The following is a 12874-nucleotide window of genomic DNA, read 5'->3' as shown; positions in this document are numbered from 1 at the left end:
GAAAAGTAGCAACAGCAACAGCGGCAATAACAGCAGAAAACAGCAGCAACAGCCTACATAATTTTGTATTGTATAAAATACAATACTTCACTGTTATACCCCTCAAGGAAGGTTCCTTGATGTTGGTGAGGGGCTCTTGATCTAGGGAATTGAATCTGTGCTCCAGTTCCCCGAATTAAGCCTGAATGCCTTCCACATCTCCCCCCCCCCTGTATAACCCTCCGGGTTTAGCGCTTCCCCCTTGATTTTAATAATTCCCCTTTTATACGGTGGCAGTTGTAGTCAAGATTGATGACCAGACCAACAACGTAATTAATCACAGTCAATATTGTAATTGATGGATAACTAAAGACATACTGAGGAAGACCTGGTTAAAAGACTGGACCACGGGGGCGTTGACCCCCGGAACCACCTCCAGGTAGGTAGATAGACCCCTCCAGGTAGGTAGGTAGACTCCTTCAGGTAGGTAGGTAGACTCCTTCAGGTAAGTAGGCAGACTCCTTCAGGTAGGTAGGTAGACTCCTTCAGGTAAGTAGGTAGACTCCTTCAGGTAGGTAGGTAGACTCCTTCAGGTAGGTAGGTAGACTCCTTCAGGTAAGTAGGTAGACTCCTTCAGGTAGGTAGGTAGACTCCTTCAGGTAGGTAGGTAGACTCCTCCAGGCAGGTAGGTAGACTCCTCCAGGCAGGTAGGTAGACTCCTTCAGGTAGGTTGGTAGACTCCTTCAGGTAGGTAGGTAGACTCCTTCAGGTAGGTAGGCAGACTCCTTCAGGTAGGTTGGTAGACTCCTTCAGGTAGGTAGGTAGACTCCTTCATGTAAGTAGGTAGACTCCTTCAGGTAGGTAGGTTGACTCCTTCAGGTAGGTAGGCAGACTCCTTCAGGCAGGTAGATAGACTCCTCCAGGCAGGTAGGTAGACTCCTCCAGGCAGGTAGGTAGACTCCTCCAGGCAGGTAGGTAGACTCCTCCAGGCAGGTAGGTAGACTCCTCCAGGCAGGTAGGCAGACTCCTTCAGTCAGGTAGGTAGACTCCTTCAGGCAGGTAGGTAAACTCCTCCAGGCAGGTAGGTAGACTCCTCCAGGCAGGTAGGTAGACTCCTCCAGGCAGGTAGGCAGACTCCTTCAGGCAGGTAGGTTGACTCCTTCAGGTAGGTAGGCAGACTCCTTCAGGCAGGTAGGTAGACTCCTCCAGGCAGGTAGGCAGACTCCTTCAGGTAGGTAGACTCCTCCAGGCAGGTAGGTAGACTCCTTCAGGCAGGTAGGTAGACTCCTCCAGGCAGGTAGGTAGACTCCTCCAGGCAGGTAGGTAGACTCCTCCAGACAGGTAGGCAGACTCCTTCAGGCAGGTAGGTTGACTCCTTCAGGTAGGTAGGCAGACTCCTTCAGGCAGGTAGGTAGACTCCTCCAGGCAGGTAGGCAGACTCCTTCAGGCAAGTAGGTAGACTTCTCCAGGTAGGTAGGTAGACTCCTCCAGGCAGGTAGGTAGACTCCTCCAGGCAGGTAGGTAGACTCCTCCAGGTAGGTAGGTAGACTCCTCCAGGCAGGTAGGTAGACTCCTCCAGGCAGGTAGGTAGACTCCTCCAGGCAGGTAGGTAGACTCCTCCAGGCAGGTAGGTAGACTCCTTCAGGCAGGTAGGTAGACTCCTCCAGGCAGGTAGGCAGACTCCTTCAGGCAGGTAGGTAGACTCCTCCAGGCAGGTAGGCAGACTCCTTCAGGCAAGTAGGTAGACTCCTCCAGGCAGGTAGGTAGACTCCTCCAGGTAGGTAGATAGACTCCTCCAGGCAGGTAGGTAAACTCCCCAAGGCATGTAGGTAGACTCCTTCAGGCAGGTAGGTAGACTCCTTCAGGCAGGTAGGCAGACTCCTTCAGGCAGGTAGGTAGACTCCTCCAGGAAGGTAGGTAGACTCCTCCAGGCAGGTAGGTAGACTCCTTCAGGCAGGTAGGCAGACTCCTTCAGGCAGGTAGGTAGACTCCTTCAGGCAGGTAGGTAGACTCCTCCAGGCAGGTAGGTAGACTCCTCCAGGCAGGTAGGTAGACTCCTCCAGGCAGGTAGGTAGACTCCTCCAGGCAGGTAGGTAGACTCCTCCAGGCAGGTAGGTAGACTCCTCCAGGCAGGTAGGTAGACTCCTCCAGGCAGGTAGGTAGACTCCTCCAGGCAGGTAGGCAGACTCCTTCAGGCAGGTAGGTAGACTCCTTCAGGCAGGTAGGCAGACTCCTTCAGGCAGGTAGGCAGACTCCTTCAGGCAGGTAGGTAGACTCCTTCAGGCAGGTAGGTAGACTCCTCCAGGCAGGTAGGCAGACTCCTTCAGGCAGGTAGGTAGACTCCTTCAGGCAGGTAGGCAGACTCCTTCAGGCAGGTAGGTAGACTCCTTCAGGCAGGTAGGCAGACTCCTTCAGGCAGGTAGGCAGACTCCTTCAGGCAGGTAGGTAGACTCCTCCAGGCAGGTAGGTAGACTCCTCCAGGCAGGTAGGTAGACTCCTCCAGGCAGGTAGGTAGACTCCTCCAGGCAGGTAGGTAGACTCCTCCAGGCAGGTAGGTTGACTCCTTCAGGTAGGTAGGCAGACTCCTCCAGGCAGGTAGGTAGACTCCTCCAGGCAGGTAGGTAGACTCCTCCAGGCAGGTAGGTAGACTCCTCCAGGCAGGTAGGCAGACTCCTCCAGGCAGGTAGGTAGACTCCTCCAGGCAGGTAGGTTGACTCCTTCAGGTAGGTAGGTAGACTCCTCCAGGCAGGTAGGTAGACTCCTCCAGGCAGGTAGGTAGACTCCTCCAGGTAGGTAGGTAGACTCCTCCAGGCAGGTAGGTAGACTCCTCCAGGCAGGTAGGTAGACTCCTCCAGGCAGGTAGGTAGACTCCTCCAGGCAGGTAGGCAGACTCCTTCAGGCAGGTAGGCAGACTCCTTCAGGCAGGTAGGTAGACTCCTTCAGGCAGGTAGGTAGACTCCTCCAGGAAGGTAGGTAGACTCCTCCAGGCAGGTAGGTAGACTCCTCCAGGCAGGTAGGTAGACTCCTCCAGGCAGGTAGGTAGACTCCTCCAGGCAGGTAGGTAGACTCCTCCAGGCAGGTAGGTAGACTCCTCCAGGCAGGTAGGTAGACTCCTCCAGGCAGGTAGGTAGACTCCTCCAGGCAGGTAGGCAGACTCCTTCAGGCAGGTAGGCAGACTCCTTCAGGCAGGTAGGTAGACTCCTTCAGGCAGGTAGGTAGACTCCTCCAGGCAGGTAGGTAGACTCCTCCAGGAAGGTAGGTAGACTCCTCCAGGCAGGTAGGTAGACTCCTCCAGGCAGGTAGGTAGACTCCTCCAGGCAGGTAGGTAGACTCCTCCAGGCAGGTAGGTAGACTCCTCCAGGCAGGTAGGTAGACTCCTCCAGGCAGGTAGGTAGACTCCTCCAGGCAGGTAGGTAGACTCCTCCAGGCAGGTAGGTAGACTCCTCCAGGCAGGTAGGTAGACTCCTCCAGGCAGGTAGGTAGACTCCTCCAGGCAGGTAGGTAGACTCCTCCAGGCAGGTAGGTAGACTCCTCCAGGCAGGTAGATAGACTCCTCCAGGCAGGTAGGTAGACTCCTCCAGGCAGGTAGGTAGACTCCTCCAGGCAGGTAGGTAGACTCCTCCAGGCAGGTAGGTAGACTCCTCCAGGCAGGTAGGTAGACTCCTCCAGGCAGGTAGGTAGACTCCTCCAGGCAGGTAGGTAGACTCCTCCAGGCAGGACTGATGAGTCTATTCTAGATAGGGACTGGGAGGTACTCAGGATTGATTCTAGGAGTAGGGAAGGGTAACTCCAGGTTCTTGAATCAAAAGCCCTTCACTAACATCAAGACACACCCTTGAAGGATATATTCAGAGTAGTACATTAAATCTGAGTACTCTTAGAGTACATTTTGTTAGGGGTCAAGTGGTGAGGGTTAGATTAATGATCTGTCAGAGAGGGAGATTTTAACAGCCTTCGTGTTTACTCTAATCTGGAGGAGAATTTAGGCGTAGACACAGACACAGACACAGACACACACACACACACACACACACACACACACACACACACACACACACACACACACACACACACACAAGGAACAGGGAGAGAGTAGACCTAGTAGCGACCAGCAAAGAGGCGGGGTCAGGAGCTGTGACTCGACTCCTGCAACCATAACTAGATGAGTACACACACACACACACACACACACACACACACACACACAAGGAACAGGGAGAGAGTAGACCTAGCAGCGACAAGCAAAGAGGCGGGGTCAGGAGCTGAGACTCGACCCCTGCAACCATAACCAGATGAGTACACACACACACACAGGGACCCTCACGAGATAAGGAGGGAGTGAATCTGGCAAGCAGGAGGTTGATAGGCGGGGCCAGAAGCTAGGAATCGACCTCTATAACCCCCCACACCCACCCACACATCAACATTAGATGACAAATTGACTTGAGATTCATCAAGATTGATGACATTCACTTCCCAGGGACAACAAACGCACCATCTAACTTCATGAGGTTGACAACTGGTGCTGCTCTTGTGTCACCTCATCTCTCTTGTTCTTCCAGCCCTCCTGACGACTCTTAGCAACGCCTGACGACTCTTAGCAACGTCTGACGACTCTTAGCAACGCCTGACGACTCTTAGCAATGCCTGACGACTCTTAGCAACGCCTGACGACTCCTAGCAATGCCTGACGACTCTTAGCAATGCCTGGCGACTCCTAGCAACGCCTGACGACTCTTAGCAACGCTTGACGACTCTTAGCAATGCTTGGCGACTCTTATCAATGCCTGACGACTCTTAGCAACTCCTGGCGACTCCTAGCAATGCCTGACGACTCCTAGCAACGCCTGACGACTCCTAGCAATGCCTGACGACTCTTAGCAATGCCTGGCGACTCCTAGCAACGCCTGACGACTCTTAGCAACGCTTGACGACTCTTAGCAATGCTTGGCGACTCTTAGCAACGCCTGACGACTCTTAGCAACGCCTGACGACTCTTAGCAACGCCTGACGACTCTTAGCAACGCCTGACGACTCTTAAACAATGCCTGACGACTCCTAGCATCGCCTGACGACTCCTAGCAACGGTTAACGACTCCTAGTAACACTTGATGGCTCCTAGCAACGCCTGACGACTCTTAGCAACGCCTGACGACTCTTAGCAATGCCTGACGACTCTTAGCAATGCCTGACGACTCCTAGCAATGCCTGACGACTCTTAGCAACGCCTGACGACTCTTAGCAACGCCTGACGACTCTTAGCAACGCCTGACGACTCTTAGCAATGCTTGACGACTCTTAGCAACGCCTGACGACTCTTAGCAACGCCTGACGACTCTTAGTAATGCTTGACGACTCTTAGCAACGATTGACGACTTCTAGTAACACCTGACGGCTCCTAGCAATGCCTGACGACTCCTAAACAATGCCTGACGACTCCTAGCATCGCCTGACGACTCCTAGCAACGGTTAATGACTCCTAGTAACACTTGACGGCTCCTAGCAATGCCTGACGACTCCTAAACAATGCTTGACGACTCCTAGCAATACTTGACGACTCCTAGCAACTCCTGACGACTCCTAGCAACGGTTAACGACTCCTAGTAACACTTGACGGCTCCTAGCAATGCCTGACGACTCCTAAACAATGCTTGACGACTCCTAGCAATACTTGACGACTCCTAGCAACTCCTGACGACTCCTAGCAACGGTTAACGACTTCTAGCAACACTTGACGACTCCTAGTGACGCCTGACAACTCCTAAACAACACTTGACGACTCCTAGCAACGCCTGAAGACTCCTAGCAACACTTGACGACTCCTAGCAACCCCTGACGACTCCTAGCAACGGTTAACGACTCTTAGCAATACTTGACGGCTCCTAGCAACGGTTAACGACTCTTAGCAACACTTGACGACTCCTAGCAACGGTTAACGACTCTTAGCAACACTTGACGGCTCCTAGCAATGCCTGACAATATGTAAAGTGGGACACAAGTGCAACTAATGTGACATTTTATTGTGGCAACGTTTCGCCCTCCAGGAGCTTTGTAAAGTCGTAACAGCTTGATAAAGCTCCTGGAGAGCGAAACGTTGCCACAATAAATGTCACATTAGTTGCACTTGTGTCCTTTTAGTTTACATATTGTCGGTAATTCTACCAACATTACAATGCCTGACGAGTTTATATACTTTCAACGACATCACTGTCAAGGTGACATCAACGATGTAGTGAAGCAACGGTGACATCAACAGTGTAGTGAAGCAACGGTGACATCAACAGTGTAGTGAAGCAACGGTGACATCAACAGTGTAGTGAAGCAACGGTGACATCAACAGTGTAGTGAAGCAACGGTGACATCAACAGTGTAGTGAAGCAACGGTGTCATCAACGGTGTAGTGAAGCAACGGTGCCATCAACAGTGTAGTGAGGCAACGGTGTCATCAACAGTGTAGTGAAGCAACGGTGACATGAACGGTGTAGTGAAGCAACGGTGCCATCAACAGTGTAGTGAAGCAACGGTGTCATCAACAGTGTAGTGAAGCAACGGTGCCATCAACAGTGTAGTGAAGCAACGGTGTCATCAACAGTATAGTGAAGCAACGGTGTCATCAACAGTGTAGTGAAGCAACGGTGTCATCAACAGTGTAGTGAAGCAACGGTGTCATCAACAGTGTAGTGAAGCAACGGTGTCATCAACAGTGTAGTGAAGCAACGGTGTCATCAACAGTATAGTGAAGCAACGGTGCCATCAACAATGTAGTGAAGCAACGGTGTCATCAACAGTGTAGTGAAGCAACGGTGTCATCAACAGTGTAGTGAAGCAACGGTGTCATCAACAGTGTAGTGAAGCAACGGTGTCATCAACAGTGTAGTGAAGCAACGGTGTCATCAACAGTATAGTGAAGCAACGGTGTCATCAACAGTATAGTGAAGCAACGGTGTCATCAACAGTATAGTGAAGCAACGGTGCCATCAACAGTGTAGTGAAGCAACGGTGTCATCAACAGTGTAGTGAAGCAACGGTGTCATCAACAGTGTAGTGAAGCAACGGTGCCATCAACAGTATAGTGAAGCAACGGTGTCATCAACGGTGTAGTGAAGCAACGGTGACATCAACAGTGTAGTGAAGCAACGGTGACATCAACAGTGTAGTGAAGCAACGGTGTCAACAGTGTAGTGAAGCAACGGTGACATCAACAGTGTAGTGAAGCAACGGTGTCATCAACAGTGTAGTGAAGCAACGGTGCCACCAACAGTATAGTGAAGCAACGGTGTCATCAACGGTGTAGTGAAGCAACGGTGACATCAACAGTGTAGTGAAGCAACGGTGACATCAACGGTGTAGTGAAGCAACGGTGACATCAACAGTGTAGTGAAGCAACGGTGACATCAACAGTGTAGTGAAGCAACGGTGTCATCAACGGTGTAGTGAAGCAACGGTGACATCAACGGTGTAGTGAAGCAACGGTGTCATCAACGGTGTAGTGAAGCAACGGTGTCATCAACAGTGTAGTGAAGCAACGGTGTCATCAACAGTGTAGGGAAGCAACGGTGTCATCAACAGTGTAGGGAAGCAACGGTGTCATCAACAGTGTAGGGAAGCAACGGTGTCATCAACAGTGTAGTGAAGCAACGGTGTCATCAACAGTGTAGGGAAGCAACGGTGTCATCAACAGTGTAGGGAAGCAACGGTGTCATCAACAGTGTAGGGAAGCAACGGTGTCATCAACAGTGTAGGGAAGCAACGGTGCCATCAACAGTGTAGTGAAGCAACGGTGTCATCAACAGTGTAGGGAAGCAACGGTGTCATCAACAGTGTAGGGAAGCAACGGTGCCATCAACAGTGTAGTGAAGCAACGGTGCCATCAACAATGTAGTGAAGCAACGGTGCCATCAACAGTATAGTGAAGCAACGGTGCCATCAACAGTGTAGTGAAGCAACGGTGCCATCAACAGTGTAGTGAAGCAACGGTGCCATCAACAGTATAGTGAAGCAACGGTGCCATCAACAATGTAGTGAAGCAACGGTGCCATCAACAGTGTAGTTAAGCAACGGTGTCATCAACAATGTAGTGAAGCAACGGTGCCATCAATAGTATAGTGAAGCAACGGTGACATCAACAGTGTAGTGAAGCAACGGTGCCATCAACAGTGTAGTTAAGCAACGGTGACATCAACAGTGTAGTGAAGCAACGGTGACATCAACGGTGTAGTGAAGCAACGGTGACATCAACAGTGTAGTGAAGCAACGGTGACATCAACAGTGTAGTTAAGCAACGGTGTCATCAACAATGTAGTGAAGCAACGGTGCCATCAATAGTATAGTGAAGCAACGGTGACATCAACAGTGTAGTGAAGCAACGGTGCCATCAACAGTGTAGTTAAGCAACGGTGACATCAACGGTGTAGTGAAGCAACGGTGCCATCAACAGTGTAGTTAAGCAACGGTGTCATCAACAGTGTAGTGAAGCAACGGTGTCATCAACGGTCCACTAAAACGGCACTGAACAGCTTTCATCAATGTTACTATTCTCATTATTTTATTCGATCATTTGTATGAGAGAGAGAGATTGATTCCTATCTTTTGTGTCTCATCTTCCATCATGTGTTTTATCGAGAGGAAGAGAGGAGGAGGAGGAGTAAAGGAAGAGGAAGAAGGAGGAGGAGAGGAAATAAATGGGAGGAAAATATAGGCAGAGAGAGAGCTATGGCTGTGAAGTTGTAACAGAGAAGATGGAAGAGAAATATTTAGAGAGGAGAAGAGACAGATGATGGGAAGGTAGGGGAAGCATAACTGGTAATAGAAGGGGTAAGGAAATGGGAAGTGTAAAGGGTAAGGAAAAGGGGAAGAGGAAAGGGAGGAAGTCTCACCACGACCCTCTAAGAGGAACATCTGGGTTAATGTTGACTCTGTGAGTTAGACCTAATGAGTGGGAGGGAAGGTGTGAGAAAGATGTCTCAGTGGGAGGGAAGGTGTGAGAAAGATGTCTCAGTGGGAGGGAAGGTGTGAGAAAGATGTCTCAGTGGGAGGGAAGGTGTGAGAAAGATGTCTCAGTGGGAGGCAAGGTGTGAGAAAGATGTCTCAGTGGGAGGGAAGGTGTGAGAAAGATGTCTCAGTGGGAGGAAAGGTGTGAGAAAGATGTGTCAGTGGGAGGGAAGGTGTGAGAAAGATGTGTCAGTGGGAGGGAGGGTGTGAGAAAGATGTGTCAGTGGGAGGGAAGGTGTGAGAAAGATGTGTCAGTGGGAGGCAAGGTGTGAGAAAGATGTCTCAGTGGGAGGGAGGGTGTGAGAAAGATGTGTCAGTGGGAGGGAAGGTGTGAGAAAGATGTCTCAGTGGGAGGGAAGGTGTGAGAAAGATGTCTCAGTGGGAGGGAAGGTGTGAGAAAGATGTGTCAGTGGGAGGGAAGGTGTGAGAAAGATGTCTCAGTGGGAGGGAGGGTGTGAGAAAGATGTGTCAGTGGGAGGGAAGGTGTGAGAAAGATGTCTCAGTGGGAGGGAAGGTGTGAGAAAGATGTGTCAGTGGGAGGGAGGGTGTGAGAAAGATGTCTCAGTGGGAGGGAGGGTGTGAGAAAGATGTCTCAGTGGGAGGGAAGGTGTGAGAAAGATGTGTCAGTGGGAGGGAAGGTGTGAGAAAGATGTGTCAGTGGGAGGCAAGGTGTGAGAAAGATGTCTCAGTGGGAGGGAGGGTGTGAGAAAGATGTGTCAGTGGGAGGGAAGGTGTGAGAAAGATGTCTCAGTGGGAGGGAAGGTGTGAGAAAGATGTCTCAGTGGGAGGGAAGGTGTGAGAAAGATGTGTCAGTGGGAGGGAAGGTGTGAGAAAGATGTCTCAGTGGGAGGGAGGGTGTGAGAAAGATGTGTCAGTGGGAGGGAAGGTGTGAGAAAGATGTCTCAGTGGGAGGGAAGGTGTGAGAAAGATGTCTCAGTGGGAGGGAGGGTGTGAGAAAGATGTCTCAGTGGGAGGGAGGGTGTGAGAAAGATGTCTCAGTGGGAGGGAGGGTGTGAGAAAGATGTGTCAGTGGGAGGGAAGGTGTGAGAAAGATGTCTCAGTGGGAGGGAGGGTGTGAGAAAGATGTCTCAGTGGGAGGGAAGGTGTGAGAAAGATGTCTCAGTGGGAGGGAGGGTGTGAGAAAGATGTGTCAGTGGGAGGGAAGGTGTGAGAAAGATGTCTCAGTGGGAGGGAGGGTGTGAGAAAGATGTGTCAGTGGGAGGGAAGGTGTGAGAAAGATGTGTCAGTGGGAGGGAAGGTGTGAGAAAGATGTCTCAGTGGGAGGGAGGGTGTGAGAAAGATGTCTCAGTGGGAGGGAGGGTGTGAGAAAGATGTCTCAGTGGGAGGGAAGGTGTGAGAAAGATGTGTCAGTGGGAGGGAAGGTGTGAGAAAGATGTGTCAGTGGGAGGGAAGGTGTGAGAAAGATGTGTCAGTGGGAGGGAAGGTGTGAGAAAGATGTGTCAGTGGGAGGGAAGGTGTGAGAAAGATGTCTCAGTGGGAGGGAGGGTGTGAGAAAGATGTCTCAGTGGGAGGGAAGGTGTGAGAAAGATGTCTCAGTGGGAGGGAGGGTGTGAGAAAGATGTCTCAGTGGGAGGGAAGGTGTGAGAAAGATGTCTCAGTGGGAGGGAGGGTGTGAGAAAGATGTCTCAGTGGGAGGGAAGGTGTGAGAAAGATGTCTCAGTGGGAGGGAGGGTGTGAGAAAGATGTCTCAGTGGGAGGGAGGGTGTGAGAAAGATGTCTCAGTGGGAGGGAAGGTGTGAGAAAGATGTCTCAGTGGGAGGGAGGGTGTGAGAAAGATGTCTCAGTGGGAGGGAGGGTGTGAGAAAGATGTCTCAGTGGGAGGGAAGGTGTGAGAAAGATGTCTCAGTGGGAGGGAAGGTGTGAGAAAGATGTGTCAGTGGGAGGGAAGGTGTGAGAAAGATGTGTCAGTGGGAGGGAGGGTGTGAGAAAGATGTCTCAGTGGGAGGGAAGGTGTGAGAAAGATGTCTCAGTGGGAGGGAGGGTGTGAGAAAGATGTCTCAGTGGGAGGGAAGGTGTGAGAAAGATGTCTCAGTGGGAGGGAAGGTGTGAGAAAGATGTCTCAGTGGGAGGGAGGGTGTGAGAAAGATGTCTCAGTGGGAGGGAAGGTGTGAGAAAGATGTCTCAGTGGGAGGGAAGGTGTGAGAAAGATGTCTCAGTGGGAGGGAGGGTGTGAGAAAGATGTGTCAGTGGGAGGGAAGGTGTGGGACAGATGTGTCAGTGGGAGGGACGGTGTGAGAAAGAGGTCTCAGTGGGAGGGAGGGTGTGAGAAAGATGTCTCAGTGGGAGGGAAGGTGTGAGAAAGATGTCTCAGTGGGAGGGAAGGTGTGAGAAAGATGTCTCAGTGGGAGGGAGGGTGTGAGAAAGATGTCTCAGTGGGAGGGAAGGTGTGAGAAAGATGTCTCAGTGGGAGGGAGGGTGTGAGAAAGATGTCTCAGTGGGAGGGAAGGTGTGAGAAAGATGTCTCAGTGGGAGGGAAGGTGTGAGAAAGATGTCTCAGTGGGAGGGAAGGTGTGAGAAAGATGTCTCAGTGGGAGGGAAGGTGTGAGAAAGATGTCTCAGTGGGAGGGAAGGTGTGAGAAAGATGTCTCAGTGGGAGGGAAGGTGTGAGAAAGATGTGTCAGTGGGAGGGAAGGTGTGAGAAAGATGTCTCAGTGGGAGGGAAGGTGTGAGAAAGATGTGTCAGTGGGAGGGAAGGTGTGAGAAAGATGTGTCAGTGGGAGGGAAGGTGTGAGAAAAATGTGTCAGTGGAAGGGGTGTGAGAAATATGTGTCAGTGGGAGGGAAGGTGTGAGAAAGATGTGTCAGTGGGAGGGAAGGTGTGAGAAAGATGTCTCAGTGGGAGGGAAGGTGTGAGAAAGATGTGTCAGTGGAAGGGAAGGTGTGAGAAAGATGTGTCAGTGGGAGGGAAGGTGTGAGAAAGATGTGTCAGTGGGAGGGAAGGTGTGAGAAAGATGTGTCAGTGGAAGGGAAGGTGTGAGAAAGATGTGTCAGTGGGAGGGAAGGTGTGAGAAAGATGTGTCAGTGGAAGGGGTGTGAGAAAGATGTGTCAGTGGGAGGGAAGGTGTGAGAAAAATGTGTCAGTGGAAGGGGTGTGAGAAATATGTGTCAGTGGAAGGGGTGTGAGAAAGATGTGTCAGTGGAAGGGGTGTGAGAAAGATGTGTCAGTGGGAGGGAAGGTGTAAGAAGTGTCAGTGGGAGGGAAGGTGTAAGAAAGAAGTGTCAGTGGGAGGGAAGGTGTAAGAAAGAAGTGTCAGTGGGAGGGAAGGTGCGAGAAAGGAGTTTCAGTGGGAGGGAAGGTGTAAGAAAGAAGTGTCAGTGGGAGGGAAGGTGTGAGAAAGGAATTTCAGTGGGAGGGAAGGTGTAAGAAAGAAGTGTGAGTGGGAGGGAAGGTGTAAGAAAGAAGTGTCAGTGGGAGGGAAGGTGTAAGAAATCGGTATCAGTCAGAGGGAGAGGAAAGAGAGAAGGAAGGAAGGGGAAATAAAAGGGAGAGGATAGAACCACCTGATGTAAGAGAGGCAAAAAATAATCATTAGAGTGACAAGTGAAACAGAAAGTTGAAGAATGAGACACTTGTTCGACATTTAAGAAGATTTACTGAGGAAACGTTTCGCCAGCCAGTGATCCATCAGTCCAATACAGAGAAGAACAGTGCAAGATGAGGAAGAGAATGAGGTAATGAGGCTGAGGGAATGATTACCTCATTATCCTCATCTTTCACCGTTCTTCCCTGTATTGGACTGATGAAGCCACTGGCTGGCGAAACGTTTCGAATAAAGATACCTAACTGCTGCATATCTGTCTTATCAAGTGGTCGGTATTTTATACCTGTGTTTTAAAAACGTCTCATTCTTCAGTATCTGCAACACTTTTCGTCAGGGTGAAAT

The sequence above is a fragment of the Cherax quadricarinatus genome, chromosome 97 (assembly GCF_038502225.1).
Source record: "Cherax quadricarinatus isolate ZL_2023a chromosome 97, ASM3850222v1, whole genome shotgun sequence".
Lineage (NCBI taxonomy): Eukaryota > Metazoa > Arthropoda > Malacostraca > Decapoda > Parastacidae > Cherax > Cherax quadricarinatus.
The sequence above is the reverse complement of the archived record's forward strand: the minus strand, read 5'-3'. Positions refer to the sequence as shown.